The following is a 13,662-nucleotide window of genomic DNA, read 5'->3' on the forward strand; positions in this document are numbered from 1 at the left end:
GTTATAAAACAAAATAATTTCCGAATAGATACAAATTCCTAATTATTTTTGTTAAGTTATTACTTAAAACTAATAAAACCCTATAAAACCCATTTAAACCCAATAAAACCCATTAAAACCCATTAAAACCCAATTAACATGGTAAAACCCATTAAAACCCATGGGTTTTATAATTCTTGATTAAAACCCTGGGTTTTTCCGAACCCTGTTTGAAAGATATATTGCGATTAGTCAACTATAATTATCAAGTGTGGGACGTCTAGGTTATATGTAACAATAATTAGTAGTGCCATATGTTTTGTCCAATATGCTAACCAATTTTGCGCTAGTTAATGCAAAAACCACTGTAAAAGAGTTACAGATAAATTTATAAAATACACGGACACATAGATTTACTAGTCAATCCTGCTCGGATTAAATCAAAGCTGTATTAATAGGTTATGCCTTCTACAACACGCTTCGTTGAACAATTCTGCATTATGTCACACTGTGCCACTAACAATGGATTCTGATGGATAATTTCATGGTAATTTGAGAAAAATAGAACTGCCACTAACTTTCCTGACCGAAAAGCGCTGCACAAAACATATGATATTACTTGGTACATACCATTTCCGATCCAATAGATGCAACCAGAGGCACCACAAGTTTAAGCATCAGGAAAATTGTATTCGATTTGAGCCAATCACATTTTCCATTCGCAATACAATTGGTTATCTCGAAGGCGGATACCGTCAAGAATGGAAACGTTAAAGTGAAGTAAATTAATGAAATCTCCCAGATTGATTTATTCAAGTCGTCAACCAAACTCCTCGCAGCAGAGAAGAGTTGAGTACACTGTAATTTAGTAAGGATCTATTGTACTTATCAAAACTACTATTTGATATTAAAATTTAATGGCAATCTTTCATTTATTAAGTAGCCTAAAAATCGCAAAAATTAGGATTTTTTAGTTGCCAAATCGCGAAATCAAATCTTTTACTGAGGTTACACAGTCTTACCGAAAATAGGAATTGTGAAATATATGCAAACTAATATGGCTGTTGGTAAGGCGAAAAGTAGATACTACGTCATCACTCTCATTACAAATTGCATTGCAATGGTGACGTCGAGGATTTCATAACCGAAAAAAACAGGTGTATATTCGTGTATAAGTTTAATATGTAGATTTATATATGCACTTACCACGATAATCACGGAGTTACTCAGGTGTCGTTGCAGGCACTCGCGGCGTAGAGTTATCCCGATAAAAAGAATAAACGTGGAATATGCCAACATCTGCATTTTCAGTGAATATTTTTATAATGTATTTCCACAGATTTTAAACGATTTAACCGAGTGTGTTACTGATTTTTTACTAAAATTTCCCTTAGGTACGATGTGGAATTCATAATTGCACCTGATAGCAACCAAATAAAATTTGCAAATAGTCCCCAATTTTTTTGAGGTGAGGAGGGCCAAGGGCCACCCACACGACAGAAAAGCGCATGGTTACGGCGAAGCCTAATTAAGTATGCTGTCAAGACAGGGCCCTAAAACTCCTGTCAACGCTACAGCTCGAACGGTTGTGTTGAAACAAACAAATCAGACAATTACAAAATTTAATGTCTTTTCAATTTTATTCTTGCAAAACTCTAATATTACAAGACATTACGATATAATTTGTAGCATGTTTCATGTACACAACTCGTCAATCACATGTGAATATGCATATTCAACGATAGTTATACTCCACGGTCGGACTTGACCATACATCCCCCCGTAGGAAGGGGGCAAGGAAATACGCTCGTTTACACCCTTATGAAAAATCCTCCATCTGAATATTTATTTGTACTATTGCTTTCAGACTCTCAACCTTGCCTAAATTTTATAATATAATAACTAATTTAGAATGTAGTTGTGCAAACTATCAATAAACTTAGACGACAAACCATAAAATATTTTATTATCTTGAGCCGACCTTTGACTTCGCCATTTCATGCTTGCGAATTGTACACTAGTATACTTCTTCAGGCTAATAAGTAACAATTCAAAGGCTATTATTCTTTTATTTCATTTTCCAAATTAAATATGACGCATTTCCTGCCATTTTTTCCCTACTTTGTTCGGGAGGAATTAATGCTCCATAAATAATTGCACAAAGCCTTTATTCGTGTCACTTCTATTTAGCTTCAACAGCCTGAAGGAAAGCTCCTCCACACGAGACACCAGATAAGATTTTAATTTTGATTACTAAGCGGTAACTATTTGGACAAAGTGAATATAATTCTTTTAAAATAACTAATTGGGGTAAAATTATTTGTTTCACAGAATCTGTCAATAATTAAAATGGCAAGTTGTATCATCTTGATTCTACTCACAGTGGTATTTTTGAATTCCGAAGCGATACCTTACAGTAATTAAGAATCTATTTATACATGATTAATTTTTAATTGAGCGTTCATGTCGCATCGTAATTTTCTGAGCAAACTTGCGAAGCTAAAAAAATCGTGTTGTGAGAAGCTTCGCAAAGTATGATTTAGCAAATATTTAAAAAATCAGGGTTGCCCAAGATTATTTAACAAACTACAAGATACAGAAGATACAAGTTACAAGATACAAGTTACAGAACATTTTTTGCATCTTGGATTGTGTGTAAGCACTATCGTATCTTGTATCTGAATGTTTCAGATACAAACGGTATTTTGTATGTTGGCCAACCCTGATAAAAAGTTCTCTTATCCTATAATTAAATTTGGTTTACATGGATTTCTGTAATTTCACTAGCTGATGATTAGTTTAAGAAATAATCTTCTAAATATTAAAAACATGCCCAATTGCTGGGTAAATTTGCGAAAAAATTTCGGGAAACTTCGCAAGTTATGTTGCTATGCTCAATTTGCGAGATATGAGTGGCGATTGACGTGAGTACGCCCAATGTATGATTTTTGTGCATATGTACCCCACAGGATGCAACAACGGTCTTCCTCCTATTAACAAATATTGTACAGAACATCCTGAAGTAACGAGATGGAAATTCGACTCTTACTTTACAGAAATATGCATTGAAACAACAGATCCAATTTGTATTCCTCATAACAAAGGCCGTGGTTACAATGAGAGTCGGTATTTTGATCGTCTTGAAGATTGCAAGAGAATTTGTGAAGGTAAATGAAGCAAGATTTTTGTATATTTTACTCCATTAAATAAAAAAATGTTTTCCACAAAACTGTACATAGGGATAAATTTCCCTATTAATATCTGTATTATTCTGTAATTTCACTATTAATAATCTAATGATAAGCACATTAGCGTCTTATACTATGTAGTTGTGTATGATTTTATTAAGCCATCATTATCATAGGCTACATCCAAATTATTATTATAAATCTATATAGAGTACTGTTAATACACAGAATATAGATTCTACCAGAAGAATCGATCTTATGTATTCGAGTGATGCTTATGGAAGAACGGGGAGAGCCAACCAAATAAACCGTCGCAAACGCGCATACGGAAGTAGCTTCAGACTACTTCACTCCAAGCACTCCCACGACATCGCGGGAACACTTGATTTTACTGTATTTCATCTATACATTCAATTTTTTCAAAAATCTCATTTTGCCCTGACCACACCCCCTAGTGACGAGGGGGTGTGGCACAACTCGGGAGCACTTTATTCTACTGTATTTCATCTATGCATTCAATTTTTTCAAAAATCTCATTTTGCCCCGACCACACCCCCTGGCGCCCGGGGGGTGTGGCACAACGGGGGAACTCAAAATTTCACTCCATTTCATCCATAGATTCAATTGCACTAAAAATCTCATTTTGCCCCGACCAGACCCCCTGGCGACCGGGGGTGTGGTCCGGTTGCACCCAAAAGTTGATAGGATCCTCCCCCTGGGGTATTATGTATGATGGCGAAAACCGATTTCGATTATCTTTATCCGTTCTCCCGTTATCCTGCTGACAGACAGACGGACAGACAGACAGACAGACAGACAGACAGACAGACAGACAGACAGACAGACAGACAGACAGACAGACAAAGTCTTCACATAAAGTAGCTGAAGCTACTTAATAACTCGGTGTACATTTGGCCCACCTGGGGGATGGCACCTCCGCATCATCATCATCACCACATCTCCTGGCATCAAAAAATGATGATGAAAGCACATAGGTGGCGGTGGCACCCCCATTTGTGCACCAGAACACACAATTCTGAGCTGCGTCTCCACAAATTTGATGCTCTACGAGGGTGTGTTTTGGTGCACAAATCGGGGTGCCACCGCCACCTATGTGCTTTCATCATCATTTTTTGATGCCAGGAGATGTGGTGATGATGATGATGCGGAGGTGCCATCCCCCAGGTGGGCCAAATGTACACCGAGTTATTTGGTTGGCTCTCCCCGTTCTTCCATAAGCATCACTCGAATACATAAGATCGATTCTTCTGGTAGAATCTATATTCTGTGCTGTTAATAATAAACTCTGTGCGGTGGCAAAAAGGAGATGGGCGATCCATGAAAAGGCCACCCAGATACCGCGTAACAAAAAAATTAATACCTTAATCCAGTAAGAGAGCGGGTTTATTGCGCTGGGAATTTAAAGTTGACAACGTGTACCATATGCTTGACACTTTTTTTAAACTCAACCACCACAAACAATGCAGAAAACAAGGGATTTCGGTGGAACTAGATTTCGGGGTGGCGGAGGAAACAAGGCGATTTGGTTGGGAGCGCGGAGTGCTACACTAAATATTATTAAACACCACTTTATTATTATTTTGACGTACAACTTATACAAAATTGAATGACTTTTACGTCAAAATAGAAATAAACTGCTGTTAAATAATATTTTATTATTGTAGCCCTGCGCGGCGCGATCGGCAAATCACGCCTCTTCTCCGCCAGCCCGAAATCTAGTTCCACCGAAATCCCTTATTTTCTGCATTATTTGTGGTGATTGAGTTTAAAAAAATTGACACACATACATATATATGGTACACCTTTCAATTCCCAGCGTAATAAACCCGGTCCCTCATTAAATCGTTATCAACTTACCATGCACATAAGCAAACAAACGTATTCAAATTAATGAGTTTTACCCCTTAACAACAGGTCACAGAGGTGAAATATCGAAAAATTTTATAGGAAAAATGATTTTCTATTATTTTTTTTCTAAATACTGGCAAAGTTTGAAAGTTTTTTTGTTATATGGTATGTGGGTGACCTTTTCATGGATCGCCCATCTCCTTTTTGCCACCGCACAGAGTTTATTATTAACAGTAACAATAATGAAAACCAGAATCACTTCACAAAAACAAAATTTGATTTTGATAAGATTCTCAGCATTTGTAGAGCTGATTTTTATGAGTTAAGCGGCGCCAATAATTTGGAAATACTCCGCCCCCTCGCTGAGTGGGAGGAGCCCAAAGTTGGAAAAATTCGCTCGGTCTGCGATTTTTAGCGCAATGGCGGGTCACTATTTTTGAAATCGGTTTTCACCAAAAGTTTTCTCATTTTGTTCCATACAACCGTTTTAGACCGTTTTTGGAAATTTGTAAAACGAATATCACGATTTCATCCATCCAGAACTGTGTTAAAGAATAGTGTTAAATAGTGTTAGTGTTAACTAGTGTTAAAGAATTTCAAAGCTATTAATTTTTTGTATGGTTTTTCAAATTAAATATGACGCATTTCCTGCCATTATCTCCCCCTTTCAGTTCGGGAGGAATTAATGATCGATAAACAATTTATGTACAAAGCAACAGTTCTCCATGCGTGTCACATCTGCTAAGCTTAAACAGCCGAACGAAGAATTCCAGTTAATTGACGCCTATTAAAATTTCGAATTTACAAAACGGTAAAATTATTGGAACAAATTGAAAATTATCCAGTTTCAATCAATAATTTTGCTTGCTTCACAGAATCTGTGGATGAATAAAATGACACGTGGCACCATCCTGATCATACTCACAGTAGTATTTTTCACTACCGAAACGAGCAATTACAAGTTACCTTCAAGTAATTAAACAATTTATCTAATTTTACATTGATCGTACCTACGACAACAACTTACTTCGCAGTAAAAATCACGAAATATGCGAAATAATCTTTTCAAATTTACGAAAACTCATAATTTTCCAGCAAAAGTTTTGCTAAACATCGCAAATTTCAGAAAACTTGCAATGGTATGAAAATTATGTTCCTATTGTAATGTAAAAATCTGAAAGACGGAGAAATACAAGCATTGGCCTCTTTGAGCATTCAGAGCGCGAAATTTTCCATCTCACAGAGATTTTTAGTTTGCAATATGCCCAATTTGCGAAATATACGAAGATTGACGTGAATATGCTCAATGTATAATTTTTGTCCACATGTACTCCAAGGATGCTACAACGGTCTCCCTGAGGCTAATAGATACTGTAGGGAGAAACCAGTATAACCAGATGGGAGTTCGACGTCCACTTTGAAAAGATATGCATTCCAACAACATACCCAATTTGCATTAATAATAAGATTGGCCGAGGTTACAATCGGTATTTTGATCGCCTTGAAGATTGCAAGAGAATTTGTGAAGTTGCATGAAACAAAAATTTTATATCTCTTCCGCTCATGGAAAAAAATAAATAAATTTTTAAGCTGCTACCGTTTTATACATAACTAAAAAATTAAATAAAATCTTAAATTTGTAAAAAAAATGTATAATCAGGTTTCAACGTCGATTTTTTTATATAACAAGAAGAATGACACTATACAGATAAACTTCGAATTCAAAACCCGCATACAAAACAACGTTAAAATAATTTAATGTATGCATGCTTGTTTATCTAATTTAACGTTTAGTCAAGTTTTCTCACTTTTTTCCAAACTCAAATTAAATTGAAAATCTACTTACCATCTGCGGGACAAATTTTCGCAAGTGATAGCGCCCTTCAAAAATGTGGATCCAATAAGTCCCCAGGCAGGGGTCTCATTTAATGGGCCAGACTTTTAATTGAAATCACATAACTAAATATATTGAAATTCCATAACTTGAATTTCCAGTACTTTATATGCCTTAAAACAACCTCTATAACTGAATCCATCAGACACGGAATTTCATAACTTATGCATTTAATTATATGCAAAACCCCATTAATTTAGTGCCTTTTCAGGTAAATAACACCATCTCTTGCTTTTGTAACCAATAGTAAACGATACTACCATGACCTAAGGGTGCAAATTAGTATAAAATCGGACACAATAAGGAATTTTGCAACTATTTTAGTGTAATAAATCTGGTATAATCAGGTATTGATTTTGATTTCTTGGTGTTTAAGTTGCTGCAGTTTGGTATTAAAATTATATCTTTCCGTAAAACCTTCCTACTGATACGGTAAACTTTAATACCGATCTATTACTACACCATATCAATCAGTACCACTTTCATAGTGTCATATCTGAATACCGTTTGGTATTATTTGGATACTGGATTTCTAAGAGTGTTTAACACAGAATGTCAGAGACAGAATGTCTTTAATGTCTTATGACACGCGGCATATGATTATGACCTCCAACTGCAAAAAAATCTGTTAACTAAAGCATCGACAAGAAACAAGCTCCTTTAAAAAGTAAGTTGGGGTGCCCGGATTTCGTTGTCTACTAATCCTAAGTAACCGGTATGCCTGCACTTATATGTACATCTACATATATCCATTTCATTGGAATTGCAATAATCCAGAGAGATGAAGCTGTGACTATTGGGACAAAGTGACGTAGGGATCGCTCCGCGAAGGCACACAGGGCATTACATACTTGCCTAAATTAATTTGCAACACATTTTAAAACAATAACTGATGTTTTCCTTAAATTTTTAATGGTAAATTTTTTAAATTGAATAAAATTCACGATTTTAAAAAGTCTGGCAGATTTCAATTTTACAATTTTTAAATTGAATTAAAGCACTGGAAATTCAAGTTATGCGATTTCAATATATTTAGTTATGTGATTTCAATTAAAAGTCTGGTGGATTAAAAATAACCCCCCAGGCAGAAAATGAAGGCCAAGTTGTACATGTATCTGAGAGGAGCCACACCTCCGGCGAAAGTGTCGATTGCCCTTTGCTCATCCTCCATGACTAACGCCCTGTGCGCCAAGGTCCTGAATCTGCCACTCGTTGTTGCCCTTTGCGAGTTCAAAGAAGTCTCAGAGCGAGCCGTCCTTAAATCTGTGCATTAAAAAAATCAAGCCATAAAACACTATGCACTTTTGGAAATCCAGTACCAAGCGGTATTCATATATGACTGTACAGAACTGTAATTAATAAGTAATACCGCGTAGTAATAGCTAGGTATTAAAGGTTCACCATATCTTTACCAAATTTTCACCAGTCGGTATAATTTTATTACAAGCGGTGTCAACTTTAATTCAATACTTGTGTTACTAAATATACCAGATTTCTACTAGTTTGCGAGTATTCATTTCGCTCAAAAACGTCGCTTCGCAACTTTCCACCGTTTACGAAATCGGTGTGGTGAACGAAATATTTGAAATTAATACCTAATTACCTATACATTTTTCTTCTTATGCATGCACACAATATTAAGTATTTTTATTTTGCATACATAGTGCATGAAAGTGCATGAATACGCATAAATGCACAAATGTGAAAATGCACAAATGTGCATAAAATGGATGAAATACAATTCATGTATGGAATTTCATATTTTGAAAAAAATTATATTTTCTGTTCATGTCAAATGAGGTCAAGATTCACTTATATGAACTTCGAGTTATAATTCCAGAAGGTTAACAAACTTTCATTCATTTTCCATAGTAAGAAAACTGAAACATACTTTTATAAATTTAAAAATCCGTTGCCCTTAAAATACTAAAATGTTGAGGAAAGTACCACAAAATAGCCCAACGATTTGTAAATTAAATAATTACATATTTACAATATTATTTCCACTTATATAATTTACATGCATTTGTGTGCATTAGCAACCACTTTTCCGGAATTTCGGTGGGTGTTGTTAAACGTTTAAAAATATTTTTGTGCAGTCATTTCGTGCAGGTATTTTTTAACAACAGATACACTGAACATAAACTAAACATAAAGAATGAGAGGAGATATTGAAATTCACATAACAACGAGTTTGCGAAAAATCTGTTTTTTAGCGTAAACAGATGCCTGTTACTTTGCATATAAAGAACGGAATCCGATTGGTTGTCTCATTCGCAACGGAACTATTCGCAAACAACGCAAAGTTGCGAAGATAAGTTGCGAAGCAACATCATCCACGTCACTTTACGAAGGTGACGTGGATACTGTGTTGAATTGGCTCAGGTCGTTTCGAGTTTTGAAAATTTGAAACTTTTGGGTTTTGAAAATTTTTGATTTACATCTAATTTACATTTTCTCACATCTAATTTACTTTGCATAAATATTTCAAAAATATATTTTTCCGTAAATATGTAAACGTTTTTTAGTAACTTTTCATAAATATGAACACATTTCCGTAATGAGTAAGACTAACCTGAATTTCGTCTTGGTCTTGAGGGGACGATTTCATGCGTACTTTCCCGTTGGGGGTTAATGGGCTGAGACCTGCTTCGTGGAATACGTCCCACGGGGGCAGAGTGAGACGCCCGATGTCCTCTCACTGTTCGAGATCCTTCGCCAAATCCATTTTCCTCGAAGGAATGCATATCATCATATCCGCTCTGATCATCCTTTCGACGCTGTTCGTGTCGTACGAAATCTTGTTCCGCTTGAGATAACATCTTGTCAAGAGATGTTATCGTGTGTGGGCGGAGATGATGATGTCGCCGTGGGCTCGGTAGGGGAATATGGGCGCGAGTCATCGAGTACCGGACGTCAGGGTCCTTGGGGGACGGATGCGACACGCTTCTGATCACGGGACACCTTCACTGGCCACAGGGGGGTAGCCGGATGGGAGCTACGACGCACGGGGAGGAGGATGCATTGTCTCTCGCTTGGCAATTAGAAATACTGTCTTGTTTTTTACTCCGATTTCCACTTATGCACCGTTTCTAAACTAAACTGCACCTAGCACGACTCAATGTACGATTTTTTATGAACAATGACCCGAATAAACTGTTCAATAGCGGTATACTTCGTAATTTTCACTTGACAAGAGTTTCAGAATCTTTACTACTCACATTAGCAATTATTACTCTTACAAAATGAATTTTAGGAACTTAATTTAGGTAGGAGAATTTATTTTAAAGATGGCAGCCACGCAGATGGCGTGGTGCAGGGAAATATGGAGAGAAGAGTTGTGGAGGTGTTCACACTCGGAATCCTCGGGTCGGTCTGTCTGAGCTGGAGAGAGGTTCTTCCTTTTTACAGTCGAACTCGGCCACGGTGGCTTCCGTGTGCCGAGTAGTAGGATCGTCGGGTGGGGGATATCCAATCCCTACACGTGGGGCGAGTTTCGGAAGATGCAGATCTACGGCTTTTTCCTTGAAGATCGCCATCAGATTCCCGTGACACAATTCTTTCTCGGCGAGTAAATTCGGGTTGAAGTACCGAAGCAGCGGTCACATTTGCGATTCCAACAAGCGCCGAAGTCGCAGTTGGTGGAAAAGCGGAAGAACTTCGCGACACGAGAGCAGATTGATTTCCATGACGAGATGGACGCTCGTTAACTACTTGGACCGTATTCAGGGCCGATCTTGGTCTACCCTCTTGGCGTCCGCGTCCAACCCTTTTTGGGCTCTGGTTAAAATCTTCGAGCTCAAAATCCTTATCCATTTTGAAGCCGAGCCGAGTAAATGAAATGAAATGATGCTGGTGAAAGTTTGGTGTGAAGAAAGAAAGTCTTGAAATTATAATTTATTCACAATACGCTAATCTTTTAGTTGTGATAATCTGAATTCTCGAAGAAAGTGGCTTTCACGAGGTGAAAAAATTGAGAACAAATTAGATTAAAATAATAAGCTGTTCTGGAGAACCAACAATTTGAATTTTGTAGAAAACACTGTATCATCATATATGCATGATACTGTAGTTAACTCATTGTTGCCAGAAGGACAGATTTGTGAAAATGTCAAAAATATCCAATATGTCAATGTCAATGTGTCACCAAATTTGACAAATACTTACATTGACACGTTTTAAATGTCAGTTATATTTGAAATTTATGACAATTATGATATGTCGACGTGTCAATTGGCACATTGACAGCCCGAATTTACTGGACGAGAAAAGCTGCCAAAGACCACACCCACACAGGGGGTGTGGTTATGAGATTGTAAGTATCAAATCAGAATCCATGCAGTTCGCTGAGAAAAATGATATGCTACATGCCTTATATGCGAATGATCTGAAAATCACGCCGAACAATACCCACAGGGGGTGTGGTTTCCAGATTCGAAGTATTGCATCGTAATCTCCTCGGTCCGCTGAGAAAAATGATATGCTACATGAGCTATCTGCAAGGGATTGTAGAAGTCGCCGGGAACTACACCCACTGGGGGTGTGGTTTCCAAATTTGAAGTATTGCATCGTAATCTGTTCAGTTGGCTGAGAAAAATGATATGCTACATGACCTATCTGCAAAGGATTGGAAAAGTCGCCGGGAACCACACCCACTGGGGGTGTGGTTTCCAAATTTGAAGTATTGCATCGTAATCACCTCGGCACGCTGAGAAAAATGATATGTCGCATGCCAGGTATTGATCAAGTTGATACAAAAGCGCTGATAGCCACACCCCCTGCCCCCATGGTCATACAACATAAGGTCATTGTGTTGAGGTGGATAACACGGTCAAAATTACGTTAAATAGGGATGGTTAATTTGTGAAACCATGGTGGAAACGGATTTTACTCATTTGTTTCCACTTTCGACCACACCCACCACGGCCCATATTAGAGGGGTGTGACCTACTGAGCTCTCCTTTGATGACCCTACAATTCGCCGTGATTTCGCCAAAAATTGGTAACCGAGCCATTATACATCCATTTTAAACTGAAATAACTAGTTGGAAAAATGTATCTCGCTTGTTGACCTTATGACCTCAATATCCGGGGGGTGTGGTCGAATTTAAAAAATCTGGGAATATATATTTCGCCCAACGGTCCAAGGCTTCAAAAACATTTGGAATTTTGAAAATCCATCAACAACATAAGTCACAAGAAATTTTCAAAATCTTGCATGTTTTTATTTATGGCCAAGTTCTATTGACCTTTGACCTCGGTTGGAGGTCAAACCAGTGAAAATCTGGGGTCGGAGGTATGGAGACTTTTGTTCAGCACATCGAAGTCTACAAAATATCAAAAATTCAGAAAATTCGACGGCAGGCAGGTTTCCCATAAGAAGGGTGCCTCCTCCTTTGTTGGAATTGGAATGAAATTGAGTGAAATATTCAAGTTTTTATATCGACTCGTACTGTGAAAAGTAATGCGTACTTCGAAAAACGGCTATAAATCGACTATTTTTTGGAATAATTTGCTCAGATTTCATACAATGGTGTATTTTCTACTAAAGAATCATATTTTATAATCAAACTTGAAATTGGATTTGTAAAACTCAAAATTTTTGAACGTATGTATGAACTATTGGGGCATTTTGAGAATTTCGAAAAAATTTGCGCAGGGGCTTGTTAGGACATGTATCTTTTCAAAATTTAGCTATTTTAATTTATTTTGCCTTGGGGTAATTTGAGAAATTCAAAAACAAATTTTGCCAGGGTTTTGTTTGTAAAAACGCCTTTTTTCACTTTTATTAACAAAATTAAAATTGCCTGGGGCAATTCGAGAATTTTTGAAAATTTTTTCGAAGGGAATTGTTTAAAAATCTACTTTTTCATTTTTTGAAAACGGAAAATCTATCGGCTTTTTGTTAGTTGTAACAATATTTCGACATATTACGTACCGTACTATAACTTAAGAAGTGGGAGGTTTTCAGAACTCACGAATCCACCACATTGTGGGCGGAGATGATGATGTCGCCGTGGGCTCGGTAGGGGAATATGGGCGCGAGTCATCGAGTACCGGACGTCAGGGTCCTTGGGGGACGGATGCGACACGCTTCTGATCACGGGACACCTTCACTGGCCACAGGGGGGTAGCCGGATGGGAGCTACGACGCACGGGGAGGAGGATGCATTGTCTCTCGCTTGGCAATTAGAAATACTGTCTTGTTTTTTACTCCGATTTCCACTTATGCACCGTTTCTAAACTAAACTGCACCTAGCACGACTCAATGTACGATTTTTTATGAACAATGACCCGAATAAACTGTTCAATAGCGGTATACTTCGTAATTTTCACTTGACAAGAGTTTCAGAATCTTTACTACTCACATTAGCAATTATTACTCTTACAAAATGAATTTTAGGAACTTAATTTAGGTAGGAGAATTTATTTTAAAGATGGCAGCCACGCAGATGGCGTGGTGCAGGGAAATATGGAGAGAAGAGTTGTGGAGGTGTTCACACTCGGAATCCTCGGGTCGGTCTGTCTGAGCTGGAGAGAGGTTCTTCCTTTTTACAGTCGAACTCGGCCACGGTGGCTTCCGTGTGCCGAGTAGTAGGATCGTCGGGTGGGGGATATCCAATCCCTACACGTGGGGCGAGTTTCGGAAGATGCAGATCTACGGCTTTTTCCTTGAAGATCGCCATCAGATTCCCGTGACACAATTCTTTCTCGGCGAGTAAATTCGGGTTG

At 37.6% G+C, this 13,662-nt stretch overlaps 2 long non-coding RNA genes across 2 annotated transcripts; both read left to right on the plus strand.

The window, feature by feature from the left end:
* Positions 1-2,063: 2,063 nt before the first annotated feature.
* LOC118435460 lies at positions 2,064-3,298 on the plus strand. The gene is made up of 3 exons (XR_004834763.1): positions 2,064-2,239; positions 2,311-2,395; positions 2,949-3,298. It is a non-coding gene; the product is annotated as an uncharacterized LOC118435460 (long non-coding RNA).
* Positions 3,299-4,680: 1,382 nt separating this feature from the next.
* Positions 4,681-6,642, plus strand: LOC110849430. The gene is made up of 3 exons (XR_002547815.2): positions 4,681-5,847; positions 5,912-6,008; positions 6,374-6,642. It is a non-coding gene; the product is annotated as an uncharacterized LOC110849430 (long non-coding RNA).
* Positions 6,643-13,662: the final 7,020 nt, after the last annotated feature.

Source organism: Folsomia candida, unplaced genomic scaffold (assembly GCF_002217175.1).
Source record: "Folsomia candida strain VU population unplaced genomic scaffold, ASM221717v1 Fcan01_Sc004, whole genome shotgun sequence".
Taxonomy (NCBI): domain Eukaryota; kingdom Metazoa; phylum Arthropoda; class Collembola; order Entomobryomorpha; family Isotomidae; genus Folsomia; species Folsomia candida.